Here is an 18116-nt window from a genome sequence, read left to right as displayed (position 1 = left end):
ACGCATGTCCTCAATCTGGGGCCTCTTTTGCTCTCTCCCTAGATGGCGCATGGCACGTAGGGTGTGTAGGGTTGGAAACCTCTGAAACCCATTAGTATAAATAACGGGTGATACATCGACATATGCATGACCCTAGAAGAAGGGAACCGATAATAGTTCCAAGTGATTCTATCAGCAGTCAATGAACCAATTAGTGTCCGCCAGGCCCTTACCCTCTCTAGAAGATTACAACTCGCGACCCTATTTGGGTGAAATCCAATGTAATTCAACCAATTATCATTGAAATTTACTACTATTGGACGATGATAAAGGTGCTCTATGAACCACATCTGCAACAGAATGTTGCATCCCTCGAAGTAATCTTCGCCATTTTGGCAGCGGGTCAAAGCTCGAAAAATATCTCCCAGAATCATGAGAAGAATAGTATGATCCTCGCTACTTTCCAAAAATGAGACAATCACAACCAATTGAATTCTGATGTGCCACCACGCTCTGGAAAGACCATGATTCCCAGAAATGACATCATAAAAGCGCAGATTCTCAACTCCCCAGGCATTGTAACTCAATTTGTTGACGAATTCTAAGCCGGAGCAGTTCTCAAACCCTTTCACATCCCCAAATATGTCATACAAATATTCCAACGGAACCCAACCTTCGTTCAAGCTGCCCATTGGAATTTGACGGAGGCATAACTTCTTCAAGAAATTTTTCTCGCCAACTTTTCTCGGAGCCGCAGACTTTTTCCCACGAAGGTTTCACCCCAATTCTGTAAACCCCCCTAATTCTTCCAATGTAGGCATCATTTCACAATCTTTGAACTTGAAGACATTAATCACAGGATCCCAAAAACCCACTAGGGCCTCGTTTAAATCTCTATTGGGCTTAACTCCATGATGTTTGTGAGGAACTTGAGGTGCATAAAAACTTGATTTTGTTCCCATGTGGCGAAACTAGCCCACAAATTACTGAGACTACTTAGGGTCTAATCTCTGATAAAGAACATAGGAGATGTCTCGTCTCTTACCCTTTTTTGACTTCTTCTTTGTTGAGAATGCATGGTGAACCTGAGAATAAGAAAAGTGTCACGACCAAAACTCTAACCTGTCGTGATGGAGCCTATCGATGGTACTAGGCACGCAGACCTTTCAAAATACTTCAATATTTCATAAAAAGGATAATTCAAAGCTTTTTCATACTAGAAAGATTTTTACAAAAACCGGAGTTGAATTCAAAATAAAATGCGGAAAGATAGCCCCAAACATCGGGGTGTCACCAAGTCATGCGCATCTAGATATCCAGTCTAATAAAAATAGTGTCTAAGTATCATACAGGAAAGAAAGAAAAACATAGAAGGAGAGACAAAGTCTATGGACGCCGGCAGCTACCTCGTAGTCTCCGGTACTCGATCACGCACAAACTCAATGACCTCCGTAAACAAACACACTTGGATCTGCACATGAAATACAGGGTGTAGCATGAGTGCAACCAACTCAGCAAGTAACAGAAAAAAATAAGGAACTTAGAAGCAGTGACGAGCTATACAATTACAGTTCAGTTTCAATAATTCCAGTAAAGAATAGACATGCTTTCGCATCCGGCAGTTTAAGTCCAATAAGTTTTATACAGTTAAAGTTCAGGCAATTCGGATATAGAATGTTTCAGGAATTTCACAACAATGACAGATAACAACTACGTGCATCAACAAATGAAAAAGCAAGTACAGCCTATCAGAGCAACAGTCACTCAACTCGTCACAACAACTCAAATCACTCGGCTCTCAGCCCTCAGTACTCACACTCAATAGGTACCTGCACTCACTGGGATTGTGCAGACTCCGAAGGGGCTCCTTTCAGCCCAAGCGCTATATCGTTGTGGCGTGCAGCCCGACCCAATCATATAAGTAGCCACTAGTCTTGTTACGGTGTGCAACCCAATCCACAGTTCATAAATAGCCATAAGGCTCGTTGCGGCGTGCAGCACGATCCATATGCCCTCACATAGCTCGTAGCTCGACACTCAGGCCTATCTTAGTCACTAACCTCTCCAGCCCTCTTGGGCTTTCAGAAATCATACAAATCAGCCAAAAGAGTTAATAACAAGTGTCAACAAGAAAAAAAAAAGGAAACGGAGATATGACTCGCAAGTAGCACTGTGACTGAGTTCAAGACAACAAATAGCAGTTTATCAACAAGTACTCGACCGATGTGAGTCCCAACAGTGATGACATATGGCCTAAGCATGGCTTCTAACAGGAATGACAGTCAAATTTCTAGAAGGCAGAGGGAACATGTAATTAACAATAAGCTATTCGACTTTATAGTCTCACGGGACGGATCAAGTCACAATCCCCCATGGTGCACGTCCACACGCCCATCACCTAGCATGTGCATCACCTCCAAAATAATCACATCATACCAAAATTCGGGGTTTCAAACCCTCTGGACCAGATTTAAGACTGTTACTTACCTCAAACCGCTCAAAATCCTACTCCGCAATGCCTTTTCCCCTCTAATCAATCTCCAAATGCCCTGAATCTAGCCACAAGCAGTACAATATAATTAATATAGGCTAAAAGAATCAATTCAACAAGAAAAACACGAAATTAGAAGCCAAAATCTAAAATAGGCTCAACCCGGCCCCCCGAGTCCATGTCTCGAAATCCAACAAAAGTCACAAAATACGAACACGCATCTACTCACGAGTCCAATCATACAAGAATTACTCGAATCCAACCTCAAATCACCTTCCAAAACTCGAAATTTTAGCCTACGAAGTTTCTACCATTTTCCCCCTAATTTACAACTCAAATCCCTAATTAGATGATTAAAATAGTAATAGATTCATGAAATATAGTCCAATCCGAGTTAGAATCACTTACCCCAACAATCTTCTTGAAGAAACCTCGAAATATTGCCTAACACCGAGCTCTCAAAGTCCCAAAATTGAAATGGGAATCAAACCCTTGAAATTTCATTTTTTGCCAGTTCTTCCGCATCTACGAACATACTGTCGCACCTGCGACGCCACACCTGCAGAAGTTCCCTCGCAGGTTTGGAAATGACTTAAGGGACTGGATCTGCATCTGCAAGCAAGAGGTCGCACCTTCTTGTGCGCACCTGCGGACAAGGGTCCGCTTCTGCGAGCTTTCCCTCCAGCTCACTCTCCGCATTTGCAGAGATTCAAGCGCATCTGCGGGCTCACAGATGAGGAAATTCCCTCGCACTTACGACCCCTGGCCATCTCCTCCATTCCCGTTTCTGCGCTAATTCACCCGCACGTGCGAGTACGCACTTGCGGTCTCCCCACCGCAGGCGCGAAACCACTAGATATCAGAAAACTTCAGCCACTTGCCTAAGTCCAAATTCAAACCGTTAAGCATTCGAAATACCCCCGAGGCCCCCCGGACCTCAACCAAATATATCAACAAGTCCTAAAACACCATACAAACTTATTCGAGTCCTCAAAACACGTCAAACAACAACAAAAACACGAATCACCCTTCAATCCAAACTTAATGAACTTCGAATTTCCAAATACTACAAAAGATGCTGAATCATACAAAAGCACATCCAATTGACCCCAAATTTTATACACAAGTCATATTCAACATTACAGACATACTCCAACTTTCGTAATCGGAATCCGACCCCGATATCAAAAAGTCCACCCCCGGTCAAACTTTCCAAAAATTCGACTTTCACCATTTCAAGCCTAAATTAGCTATAGATCTCAGATTCATAGTACGGACACGCTCCTAAGTCCAAAATCACGCAACGGAGATAACGGAACCGAGAAAACTCCATTCCGGAGTCGTCTTCATACAGTTCCGAATACGGTTAAAAATCCTAAGACCTAAGCTTCCGTTTTAGGGACTATGTGACCCAAAACACTCTGAAACCAAAAACAAGACCTCCCGGCAAGTCACATAAGCAGAAATATATATGGGGAATGCAGTAAATAGAGGATCGGGGCTAATACACACAAAATGACCGGCCGAGTCGTTACAAAAAGGTTGTAATTTTGAAAATTTAATATATATATATATATATATATATATATATATATATATATATATATATATATAAAATTTCAAAAAACCAATTTAGGACTCGATCTATTTTTTATTATTTTTTAAAAATTACCGGACACAAAAGGTAAAATGATAAAAAGTAGAAAAAATGACTATTATTACGAAAATGACCCTTTAGTACTCCCAAGAGAGGTTTAAAGGTAGTCTCGGAAAAAATGACCAAACATAAGGACAAAATGATAAAAGGTAGACAAAATAAATAAAATAGCTATTTTTAAGAAAATAACCATTCGTTACTCCTAAGAGAAGTTAAAAGGTTGACTCGACAAATACGACTAGACAAAACTAGAAATGTTGGCTATTTTTACGAGAACAACCTTTCGATACTTTCGTAGAAGGTTTAAGGATGTATTTGGCAAATTAGCCGTACAGAAAGGCAAAAAATGGTAAAAAGTGAACCAAAAAAGGACAAAATAGCCATTCTCGGCAAAAATGGCCAGATACAAAGGCAACACAGTAAAAAGCAGACAAAACAGATGAAATTCTCATTTTTACAAAAATAACCTTTTAGCGCTTCCGTGGAGTTGTAAGGCTGTCTCGGCAAAAATAGTCGGACATAAGGGAAAATTGGTAAAATGTAAACCGACTATGTTTTCTCTTTTGATTTTTTATAAAAATTAATCCTTAAAACCATAGCACTAGACCACATCGTCCTTTTTATATATTTTTTAATAACGAATATTTGTACAGAAATCGGGAGAAATTCTCTCTTGTTCATTCAACTAATTTATCCTAAAGCCGATCAACATGCAAGCTTCCCAAATAATGTAACAAGTAGCATATAACATGAACATAATAGTCTCAAAAATGTACCTTTCCTAAAACAGAACCCGGCCTCTGTGCCGAGCACAACTAAGTCAAATGTACATGATGTAAATATAGTGAACCTACTAGGGATATTCTGCATGAGGTTTGTTCTTCTAGATTTAAATCCTAGTGGAGAAGGTATCTAGACTGACTTACTCGAGCGGACAACTCGAGCCGACAACTCAAGCGGACAACTCTACATTTATGGAAATGAATTTTGGAATTTAATAAATGTCGACTATCATGTTACACAAGCGAATCCGCGATTTATAACCAGAGATTGACTAATTTAGGAATTAATTAAAGCTAATGGATATGATATGAGATTATTGAATTAGTTGAATGTTAAATATCACGCTACGCAAGCGAGTCCGTAAAGTTAAAGCGCACCTACTAATTGCCTAACGTTTAAATTAATTACTAAGGAAATGAGATAATTAACTAGTAACAAAAATCTTATTTTTATTGGAAATTATTAGTGGTGACATGACTCTTAAAAGTTTGGTCTAACTTATTATTTTAAGGAATGGGCAGCTTTGTTATCAAAATAGAACGTGTCAACTCTTATTGGTATTGGCCAATAAAAAAAATGGGCCAGCTATTTGAGTATTTAAACTGCTGGCCAGTTTTGGACAATCTTAGCATTGGGCCTGATCAAGAAGAGAAATATTTTAGCCCATAATTGGGCTCATTTTGAGGCAAAGGTTCAAAGGCCTAACAACCTCTTTAAACCCCAGATTTGTAATAACATCCTGTTACTATGCTGAAGATTTGGCCTCTTTATTTTACAGTCATAGCCCCTTTTTAACAAAACATAATGGCAGGCACATCCAGTTTACAAAATAGCCACTTTAAACTCAAGTTAATAACTTAAAAAAAGATGAGTTGCACCTTGTAAACCAAAACCTTAAAACCTCTCACATACATCCACTAAACCTGTTTTTTTCTTTCAAATAATAACTCCTCTTTCGTTAACTCAACGTCACATACAAGAAGCAAAAATATTAAGTTTGCATGTTTCGAATCCATACCTTATTAATAATTAAACAACTTTTAACGGACTATACATGAAATATTAGTAACTTCAAATGCTCAACCAGATACACTGGAATACAACCTCAACTATAAATGTAATGGAAAGCATGATGTTTCAACTAACTTTAACAAATTTACATCCTAAAAAAATGTAACATTCATTTTTGGGCAAACTTCAAATGTGTCATGCTTTAACAGTTCAAAAACGAGATCACATCTTCATTAATGTGAAAGAATTTGCAATACAAGGTTAAAGAGTTACCCGAGTCATAGAATTACAAACAATACAACAGTGAAATGAACAGAAACAACAGTAGAAACAGCCTAGATAACCAACAAGGATGCTTGAAGCTAGTAGTTAAACAACTTCACAAATTTTCTAAGGGGTCTTTCTATTTTTCTCAAAGGTTTTGTACTCTAAGAAACACTCACAAAGCTCATAATTTTCAGCTTACTATTAGTATTCAGCTGCTGATGTTTCTCAAAGATATGTATTTTTTAGAGCGTAAAAGATGCCTTCTAAGTATCATAGAGTGTGTCTATCCAGTGTGGGAAGAGTATCCCCTTAAGTAGGTAAAGAAAGATACTTTTTGGATAGATTTTGGTTCACCAAAAGTCTGTCCAAAAAAGACTGACTTTGTATGCTAAATATTGTTCAAAAGCTGTCCAAAAGGTGAAAAGACAGTCTGAAAATCTGCTGTAGCAGAAGCAAGGAAGAAAAAAGTCATCTCAGCTACCCTACTAGTAAAATATTGACTACTAGTACTCTATTTTATAATAAAATTACCTAAAGTTCAGATTTTATAATATTAGTACCAACCTGTGTAAATAAAACCAAATCAAGAAACAAGTAACTAGAATTGATTAAATTGATAAGGCAAATATACTTGGATTACAATCAAAATGAGCATTCAAACGAACTAGATTAAAACCATTTCAACTTATGCAAATTAATGTAGAGCGACTGAAACTATAACCTATTGCACTAAACAGATTTAAACATAGCATCGTTGCACTATCGGACAACAAGTAATAGTAACAAATGACTAACGATTAGACAATACGACTATTGCAAAATACACTAATGCAGCCAAACGAATCAATAATGACCAAAACGAGCGAAGAAATCAAACGAAACCTAAACCTAAATCACAAAATCAAAAGCAGAAAAGGAACGAAAGAAAATAAAAAGAAAGGGAGGTAGGGTTTTACCACACGAGGGAAAGTCGATGCCAAATCGAGCAACGAAGAGATGTCGGGGGACCTCGAACAACGGTTGTTCGATCTTGGAACACTCGTTTAATTTTGGTAGACGATGAATTTGGCGTCATACCAAAAGAAAACGGGTGTCCTTAGGTCGAATATACTTTAAAACTGAGGGCTAAGGTGGTTTAGGGGCAGTAATGGTGGTGGTGGTGGCCGGCAGTAGGGCGGCCACAGTGGCGGAGCGACGACATTTATGGGTACAATTAGGGGGGAAGTGTAGGGATCGTGGAGCTCTATCTATTCATGTATGTGTTGTAGGGTGATAGTGGCCGGAGTTCTTTAATTTTGTACAAATAAGGGCGGTTAGGGTTTCGGTTGAGGTTACATATACGGAGATTGGTGGAGATTTAAAGAATATGAGGCTTGAATTCATGGAGAGAAGGTTGAGAGGAAGAAATGGTAAAATGTTTTGGTGGTTTAGACGATGGCCGCTGGCTGCGGGAGATTTCCGGCGGTAGAGCAGAGCGGCAGTGGGGAGAGTGTGGAGAGCGAGAAGAGAAAGTGAAGAAAGAAAGATTAAAGGGGAAATAAGGGTCAAAATTTGGGAGTTTTGAGGCTTTAAATACTAGGGATGGGGTGAATGAGAGTCGTTGGATCATGAGGGAATGGAAGGGAAAGATTGAGACTTTGGCCACTTATCCAAAGCGACATAGTTTTAGGTTAAACTACGCCATTTTGAATCCTCCCGTGGTTGGCCCTCTACTGGACCGGGTTCAGGGTGCTTTGGGCTTAGATTTTTGAGTCAATTTTGGCCCAATTCAGCTAAAAACATAATTTAGCCCACACATTTATTCTCTTTTAATTAAACTACAAAAAACTCATAAAACCTACACATACATGCATAATAAACATAAAAAAAGAAAAGGAAAGTGCAAAATTAGGCATTTAGAACGACTATGAATATTCTATACTCATGTAATGTTATACGGAATATATCGAGAGTGATGCTTTTTCAAGAAACTAAAATATTACCAAAATAACCACATTACTACTACAATCTGCAGGCATCCATAATTCCTAAATTCTACATAGATGTGAAACTTGAAAGATTTCAACACAATGAAGAAACTCTTGCATGTGAACCGAATAATGGAGATCCCACTTCTAAAAGTATCATAATTTACAAACCGAAACTTTTAAAGCTGATATTTTCTTTGCCGCTAATAATAAATTCGAGCCGAAAGTTTGATTTTATTTAGCTCCACTTTGATACAAGAGCGTATTACTTAAGAAACACTGCCTACTTGTTAACTACTGGAGTATTTTATGAATTAAACCACAAATTTTCATATTAGTAAATAAAGTTTTTTACAATAATATCCAAAGTAATATTTTGCAAACACATGACTAACATAGTATCACTTATATTTTGCTTGTTGTGTGTCTACATATAACTACAAGAATTTAGCCTTTTTCCTGCGATAAAGTCGCCACTAAAACAAACTTGGTCACTAAAAAAGGGTTTTGGTGGCGACACATCGGCCGTTGCTATAGTAAGTGGCTGATGCTTTGCAGTGGCGACCATAAAAAGTCGCTACAAAATGTCAAGTTTTAGTGATGACCTTCACTGCCACATAACCAACCCATGAAAGTGCTTCACAAAAGGTCGCCACTGAAGAACACACTTTTAGTGGCGACTTGATCGCCAGTAAACACTATGTTTTCATTCGGTGGCATCTGAGGTCGCCACTGAAGTCAACTTTCTGCGGTAACCGAGGTCGCAACTAAAGCTTCCTCTTGTTCAAAAAAATTTATTTGGCAGTTGTAAACCGCTAATTGCCCAACAATATTAACATTATAACAAACAACACTAAATACACTACAACAAAATGATATAGGAATTTTTTATTACCAAATAGTCTATGCAACAACGTATACAATGTTTCATAATATTACATTGTACTCCCTCCGTTTTAATTTATATGAATCTATTTCTTTTTTAGTTCGTGTAAAAAAGAATGACCCCTTTCCTTATTTGAAAACAATTTATCTTTATGCAATGATTTATAGCAACACAAAATATATGTGCCTCATTTTACACCGCAAGTTCAAAAGTCTTCTCTCTTTTCTTAAACTTCGTGCCCAGTCAAATGAATTCACGTAAATTGAAATTGAGGGAGTAATTGTGTATACACATGAAGGAAAAAAAATCAAATTTCTTCAAACTCCTCCTTGGCCAACATCATTTCCCTCTTAGAAAGAGCTTGTTCCTGTATATAAACAGAAAGCTTCCAATTTACAATTATGTTTAGAACTAATCAACAATATAAGATCCAAAGAAACCAAAGATAGTGAAAATACTTCCAACCTGTGTATTTGTTTTACACACTACCCACTAATCTACCAGTCAAGCTAACTAGACTAACATTCACTATCAACTAGAATGGTTAATTTCTTATTCTAAACAAAAAGTGAAACAAACTAAGCTTTGAAATATAGAGGCTCTCATGCAATGGTGTTCCTACCGGTACTTATTTGTCATAAATTAACATCACCTAAAAATAAACCTTGTATTGCAATCTTCTACAAAGTTAGAAATACATAGTGATACAAAGGGAATCAGAAGCTAATGGTGTATGTGAAACACATGGAGATCAAATGTAACATCGAAAAGTTAACGTTTGGCTAATAAAGTGAAATGATGACTTGGTGTAAGAAATTTCTCATCATCATGACTCCTTAGTGAGTTCAGAATTACTAACGACTTTAAGCTATATAAATTAACTCTGGAATGTCTGAATCTTAAAATCATAAATCCAATCTTTCTAAGTAGATTGCCATACATTTATTAATTTCCTTTTATCTCATGGAAGAAATTTATAACTTTAGGTATTAATATTTGTTTTAATTGTGTTAGATTTATGACTTTCATTGTGATTCTCCCGAACAGTAAATATATTTATGGTCATCTCTTCTTTTGATTTAAAAGAAAACAAAAGAAGAAAAGGTTGGCCCAACTTTCAGAAAAAGAGTCAATCAATACCAGCTTAGTAAATGAAAAGAGAATTAGCTTTTACAAAGAGATAGAGATAGAACTTTACCAAAAGAAGCTTGCTTAGATCATTTAAAAACCTTTACAGCTTCTAAGTTTGTCTTTTCTTCCTCCTCCGCCGTTGTTTTTTTCTACATCTTCTGTAAATAAATAGTTTGTCTCCTTCAACACAAATTTTAAAAAAAAAGAAAAGAAAGAAAGATACAACATATTTTAATATCCTGCAACTAACCTAACCCAGGAAAAGTGAAGAAATGAACAAGTTAAACAGGGTCCTACACACCATAAGATACTAATAAGGACATGAGTACTAGACAAATAGAAGCAAACACTAAAATATTGGAAAACTTACTAGTTAGCAACTACAGAGCTTCGTACCATGGCTAATGTTGCGTAGAAAATTGCTGAATCAATCATCAAGTAATAAAATATTAAAATAATTAAACATAAAACTAATTTATTATAAAAGTAGAGAATATGAAGTCAAATAGTCAAACGATCATGGTTGTGCATAAAAATCGATTAAACTAGAGAGGCCAAGCTCCAGTTTGATGGGATTACATGTCAGTAGCTCCAACTCAAGAAACATAATATTCATTTAATCATACACATAATACCAGAAAAAAGTGACAAGGAAAGCAATGAGTTACTCAAGAAACATAATATTTATTTAATAATGCACAGAATACTAGAAAAAAGTGACAAGGAAAGCAATGAGTTACTCAAGAAACATAATATGTATTTAATAATGCTCAGAATACTTGAAGAAGTGACAAGGATAGCAATGAGTTTTCAGTTGAAAATTAGAAAGAAAGATTTATCTTTTAAGAGATGGAACTTATCGACTTTGGTCAGGTAAAAGCTTACTTTGAAGTACTAAGAATCAATACTTCCTTTTACTGGTATAGTTTTTAAGTTTTGTTGTGCTGAAATTATTTTCAATCACAGTTCAATAGATCTCTTCACGAGGCCTACATGCCAGAGAACCTTTATCTTACATAAAATACCCACTATGAACCATACAATTCTATGTATTTGTATCTGTAACAGGCCAGTCAATTAGTATTTAGTCTTACTTAGCCAGTCACCTGATATAACTTACAACTGCTACGCTTGAATACCTAGCGCCTAATATTGATTATATTAATTCATTACTCTTCAAAATGCATGTTTTGGAACTCCTAGTTCTATTAGAAGAATACACTTGTTTTCCACAAATTAAGATTGCCAAAGAACATAGTGTCTCTGAATCAGAAAATCCAAAGAATATTTATTTGTAAACTAAAGACTCCAAAATGGGTATGACAATCACAAAAAAGTAGATGAATAAAAAGTAGTAGGACCTTAGTTTCGCTGGTGGACTGAATGGAGCTAGAATCCAGATACATAAAGAGTAAAGATTATCTCTGTCACAGGTCAACGAGATGAGATTTAGCTAGGGCTTGGGTGTATTTGTCTACCGATATCTCTCTTTGTTGGTTGTGCATCCTACCCATGAGAACATCACCATGTCTAGCAGAAATTAATCCCAAGAATACTGCTGCTGTAAACAAGCAAGAGGAAGAAAATATCAAGTTCACAGTGCCATAATAATGAAAAAGCAGAGAAAGCACCAACTTATAAACACAAGTTGGTGTTACAAACAAACACCACTGAAAAAACTTACTTCATTCCTTTCAATTTACGTGAACTCATTTCCTTTTTAGTCCGTGCCAAAAAGAATGACTCATTTTCTTATATGAAAACAACTTACCTTTATCCAATGATTTATAGCCACACAAAATATATGTGCCTCATTTTATACCAAAAATTCAAAAAGCGTCGTCGATGGCTAGGAAGGAATTTGGGGGAAAAAAAATTTGGGACGTCGATATAGTCTGTAAAGATAATTTACGGGTGGATGCCTTTGGGTTTGATATATCTAGCAACTTTTTTATTCTTTTAAAATATTTAAAGTAAAAAAAAAAAAAATTTTAAAAAATAAAACTTAACTCAACGACGAACAAGTGGGTGCTTTCTCTACTTTTTTCATCGAATAAAGATATTTCCTAAATTGCATAGATTTTATAATGTTTTAAAATTACAATAATCTGTAAGATAATTTTTTAGCAAAAGATTAGTGGCGACAACATCGCCACAAAAAGTCCTTGCCACATTGTGCATTTAGTTCTAGGCGAAAAATGGAAATTTGTACACATTCGTCGCGATGTAAATTATGTCGCCACTAATACAATCACTTTTAGTGGCGACCTTTTAGAGTCGTCATGAATAAACTAATAATTATGGCAACTATAAGGGGTCGCCTCTAAAACTATTGCGTTTTGTGATAACGGTGTAAAATCGCCACGTAAATCCTTACTTTAGTGATAACTACAGGGATCTCCACTAAAGGTTGCCACAGAAAATCTAATTTCTTGTAGTAAGCACTACAAGAAATCGTCACTGGGAAATGGTTATATTTGAGGGAAAAAGATGAAGGAGTAGTCGAACTTGCTAAGTAAGCGTCGTGTGATGACCCGATAGGTCATTTATAGTTTTACTCTTTGTTTCTGTATTTCGAGACCTCGAATAGTTCCGTTTAGCCTTTTCTCGATTTGCGTGCATAGTTCGTGTCCTTTTTTCCGGAAGGTATATATGAGAAATTTTATGAAAAAGTGAAATCGTACCTTAAAACTCATTTGAGTTGGTTTCGGTCAATATTTTAAGCAAACGGATCCGGATCAGTATTTTGACGGTCCCGGTGGGTTCGTATCGTGATTTGGGACTCAGGCGTATGCCCGAAATCGAAATCGGAAGTCCCTAACTTGATTTATCATAATTTGTTGAAAACTAGAAGTTTAAAGGTTTAAAGAATTCATAAATTTGACTTAGTTTGACTTTGTTGCTAGCAGGTTTGGATTTCGGTTCCGGAACTTGGTATAGGTTCGTTTCAGTATTTATGACTTGTCTGCAAAATTTGGTGCAAAACGGAGTTGATTTGCCATGGTTCGGACATCACGTTGAGAAATTGAAAGTTCTTAAGTTTCTTTAAAAATTTTATTTGTTTTGGTGTCCAATTCGTGGATCTAGGTGTTATTTTGGTATTTTGATCGCGCGGGTGAGTTCGTATGATACTTTTAGACTTATGTGCATGTTTGGTTTGGTGCCCTGAGGGCTCGGGTGAGTTTCAGATAGGTTGCAGATGATTTTAAACTTAAGGAAATGCTGGTTTAAGTTCTGTTGGTTTCTGGTGCATGCTTCTTCGTAATCTCGAAGACACTCCCGCGATCGCGAAGAGTAAATTCGGATTGGGGAGGAAATTGTTCTTCGCGAACGCGGAGCAGTGGGGGGGGGGGGGGGTCTGTCCTTCGCAAACGTGGCCATTCCTTCGCGAATGCATAGGGGTAGAAAGGGTAACTGGCGGATGGAACCATTACTCTACGCGAACGCGAGCCCAGACTCGCGAAGGCGAAGGCGATGTGGGCTAAGCCTACGCGAATGCGTAGAGTATGTCGCGATTATGATGGCCATCAGGGCAGTGCTTTTCGCGAACGCGTCAGGTGTCTCACGAACGCAATGAACACCTGACGCCCAGTCATTTAAACTCCTAAAAATCGGGATTTCACCCATTTTCACTATATTTTCATTAGAGTTCGGCCTAGAGGCGATTTGGAGGAGAAATTTCATCACCCTTTCATAGGTTAGTATACTTTTACTTATTTTCTTCTATTTCCATCATCACCCATTAATTTTTAGCCTTAATCTTTGTTCTTTCATGGTATAAAATTAGGGATTTGGGAAGAATTGAGTTTTTTTTGTAAATTTCGGATTTAGACCTCAAATTGGGATCGGATTTTGAAACTCATTACATAATCGGGCTCGGGGTGAATGGGTAAATAAATTTTGGTCCGAATCTCGAGTTTTGACCAAGCGAGCCCGGAAATGACTTTTGTTGACTTTTTAGAAAAAATATAAAGATCTTAGCTTTATGTATTGTAATTGATTTCCCTAGCATTATTTGATGTTATTGAGTCGATTTTGGTTAGATTCGATTGGTTCGGAGGCGAATATTAGAGGAAAGGCTCCGATAGAGCTTTGATTTGCTTGCGGAGCGTGGTAAGTGTTGGGTTTAACCTTGATTTGAGGGAATTAGGAGCCCTTGATCTATGTGCTATGTGAAATTTATTTGTAGCGGCGTATATGCGAGGTGACGAGTGTATATACGCTATCAAAATACTTGTTTCCATGCTTTTCCGTATTTCATTAATTATTTTATTCCATGACTTAACTGTTACATGCTTTAATTGCTTCTCATGTCTTAATTTACTACTTGTTATTTATTATTCTCGTATTAAAATATTAGATTCTTCAATGATTTCATGATTAACTGCTAATTGCCTTAATTGACTTACTTGTACCCTTTAGTTGTCATTTATTTGACTTGTATTACTGCTTAGTATTGATTATTGTAAATTCTTAATTTGGGACCATATTTCCTTTCTGGTTTAGCTTTCATATTCGTTAATCGTAGAGATTCTTATGATTTGAGTTGTTGAATTGATTTTATTTATTGATTTATGTTTATAGATCGAGCTGTACGCCGCAACAGGTGAAATAAGAGAGGATTGATATTGATATGGTGGGATCAGGTTGCACGCCACAACATGTGAAATAAGGGAGGGTTGATATGGTGAAATAAGGGAGGATTGATATGGTGAAATAAGGGAGGATTATGATATTGATTATGATTATATGGTGGGATGAGGTTGTGTGCTGCAACATATATTTTACTTGTTATTATTGATATTTACATGGAGGAATAAGGGAGGATTGTGTTTGTACGGTGGGATCGGTTGCGCGCCGCAACAGTTTATGTATTTGGTATTCCTTATTGTATTGTGTTGGCTTCGGTGTTTTCATACAAAATTCTGAGAATTTAGTATCTCTGGTTTTACTGGTTTTCGAGGATTGAGTTTACGGTCATGAATTAACTGCTTTATTTTCCTGTATTTCCTTTCCTGTCATTATTATTATACTGCATACAGGTTATTGTAAGTGACCCGCCTTAGCCTCGTCACTACTTTGTCGAGGTTAGTCTCGACACTTATATAGTACATGGGGTCAGTTGTACTCATACTACACTTTGCACTTCTTGTGCAAGTTTTAGAGTCGGTCCCAGCGGCGGTCAGTATATTGCTTGGGTTGAGGTAGAACTGCCCGGCGTTCGTAGCCTTGAAGTCCCCTTCTACTTTATCTTAGCTGTGTATTTTCTTTCAGACAACTTTACTTTTATTCAGACCTTTATCTGTATTATTCTAATAGCTCGTGCACTTGTGACACTAATTATGGGTTGTATTTAGACATTTCGACCTCGGTGGTGAAGCTCACAGAGCATTGCAGTGCGATCTTGCAAAATAAACTCCCACAAAATTGTAGAGATCTAGGGAGTTTTACTATACCTTGTTCTTTAGGCTCTATTAATTTTAATAAGTCTTTATGTGATTCTGGTGCCTCAATTAATTTAATGCCTCTATCTATTTATAGGAAACTAGAGAAAGAAATCAGAGAGATAAGGTCGGTGCCAATATCTTTGCAGCTGGTAGACCAAACGACTTTAATACCCAAGGGGATAGTGGAAGATGTGTTATTTCGGGTGGATAAGTTCTTATTTCCTGTAGATTTTATAGTGATGAATATAGAGGAGAACACGGAGGTCCCCCCCATCCTAGGAAAACCATTCTTAGTGATAGGTAGAGATATATTGGATATACATGAGAGGAAACTCATACTTAGAGTGGGTGAGAAGACTGTAACTTTTGAGATGAATGCAGAAAAGGGGGCACAAAAGGACAAATCAGTTGCGAGTGTTGAGTGGAAAGTGAAGGGCTCGAAAGAGAAGGTTGCATTGAGTGAGAAATATATGTGTGGGGTGTACCCCAAAAAGGCTGAGAAGAAATTGTCAGCATGGATGTCCGCATTAGTCCGGAGGCGAGGAATGGAGCCCGATTTTGATTCAGACCCCGACTAAATGTTCAGGGAAGTTATTTTTATCTTATGATTTTTCATTGTGTGTCATGGGGACATGCAACAACTTAAAGAGTGAGGCGGGGGATATTTGTATGTTGTATGTATGTATATTAGTTTTAGTTTTGTTAGTTGTAGTAGTTAGAGAATATTTTTTTTGAAAAATCCATAAAAATTTGAAAATTTGCAATTTTTTCCGATGATGGATATCATTCGACGGGTTTCTTGAGGGATTAAAGTTGAAAGAAAAAGACAATTTTTTTTCTTTTGACAGGTAGTGTATTCCCCCTTGGTTTTTCTTTGTGTCGTGGTTCTTTTCCAAGGATTTTGTTTGAACCAGGTGTAGTTAGTTTTCATTTTGTAGAGTAGTAGGAAACCTTGTGCTATGAATTGAATGGAAGGCAATACCTCTTAACTTTATTATACATCGAGAATAGTAAGTGCTTTAGTTGTGATGCTTGGGCTCAGTTTTTGACTCTTGTATAAGTACCTTAAAGTGTATGATCTTAACTTTACTTAACTGCTTTGACTAGAGTGTCTTGATGAGTCCGATACTGAGTGAATTATGTGCCATGTGTGTGTGAGGTTTTGAGTATTCTGTACATTGCATTTGGTGTCTAGAACTTACCCCGTATATTTGCAAAGCGAATTAGTAGTTTTAGTCAATCTTAGAAATGATATAGGCATTTATTTGTTGAGCCAAATATATGTTTTACCCATCTAATTGTTATGTATTTTAGTTAATACCGTTGAGCATGTAATCCTGTTTCTTTGGCAATCACATTACGAGCTTTACCCTTTTGTTTGAATTGACTGTCTATTTGAACCTCCTATGAGCACTTGAATTTGTTATGAACTTTTTAAAAGTTAAAGTATGGGAGTGGTTCCCCTTTAGGGTTTGATGGATTTGGTGTGGATTATAACTCTAGTTTTATGTATTGAATCATGTTGGATGATTTAATTGTTGCATCTATATTCACTTGTTCATGTAATCGAGAGAGGCATAACGTGTGATATCTTTGCATTATATTGTTGGTTGAGTTCATTAATTCTTCTTAGTAATCGAAAGAGGCTAGTTGAATCATTGATTAAACCTAGTTAGGAGGATAATCGAGAGAGGTTCTCCTAAAGACCAATCCACTACGCATTCTTGCATATCTTCACGTGCTTAAATTTGTTCATCTTGTGAGATTAAAACTTAATCGAGAGAGGAGTTTTTGCTGAATGTTTGAACTAATAATTGGGTGAATTCGAGAGTCTCACTTGAACATTATACGTGAATTATCTAGAGTTAGATCCAAAACAATTATCTTGCACCTATCCTATCAAAACCCTATTTTCTTCCACTTATAACTTTCTTTGCTTATTCCTTGTTTCAATTGTCATTAGTCAATAGCTTTAGACTATTAGTTAATTTTTGTTAGAAATTATATAAATCTCAATTGTTGATCCTCTTTCATAACAATCAAGCTAGAAACTACGAGAATACTATTTAAATCCAATCATTGTGGATACGATATTATACTATATTATATTTGATTAGTAAGCATAATTTAAGTGTGTGTTTCAAGCTCGTCAGTCATATCAGGAGGCACTGTTTGAGATTATTGGGCGGCATGCCACAACAGAGTTCTCCTTCCATAGTTCCAGCACCATTTACTCCACTGCTAGCTTAGCCAACTAGAGGCGGGGGTCAGGCTGCTAGAGGTAGAGGTCAGACCGTTAAAGGAAGAGGTCAGGCCGTTAGAGGTGGAGGCCAGCCAGCTAGAGGCCGTCCTAGGGCCCAGCCCCAATGTTATGCTTTCCCATCTAGGCCCGAGGACGAGTCATCTGACGCCGTTATCACAGGTATTGTTCCAGTTTTCCATAGAGATGCTTTAGTTATGTTTGATCCAGGGTCTACTTATTCCTACGTGTCATCCT

At 37.0% G+C, this 18116-nt stretch overlaps 1 long non-coding RNA gene across 1 annotated transcript; it reads right to left on the bottom strand.

Annotated features, from left to right (window-relative positions):
* Positions 1 to 9095: 9095 nt before the first annotated feature.
* LOC142169917 (uncharacterized) lies at positions 9096 to 11766 on the bottom strand. Its single transcript, XR_012699551.1, has 3 exons — positions 11534 to 11766; positions 10240 to 10330; positions 9096 to 9408 (listed from the first exon to the last, which is right to left on the bottom strand). It is a non-coding gene; the product is annotated as an uncharacterized LOC142169917 (long non-coding RNA).
* Positions 11767 to 18116: the final 6350 nt, after the last annotated feature.

Source organism: Nicotiana tabacum, chromosome 15 (assembly GCF_000715075.1).
Source record: "Nicotiana tabacum cultivar K326 chromosome 15, ASM71507v2, whole genome shotgun sequence".
NCBI lineage: Eukaryota > Viridiplantae > Streptophyta > Magnoliopsida > Solanales > Solanaceae > Nicotiana > Nicotiana tabacum.
Note: the sequence above shows the minus strand (reverse complement) of the source record. Positions and strands in the feature narration are given on the sequence as shown.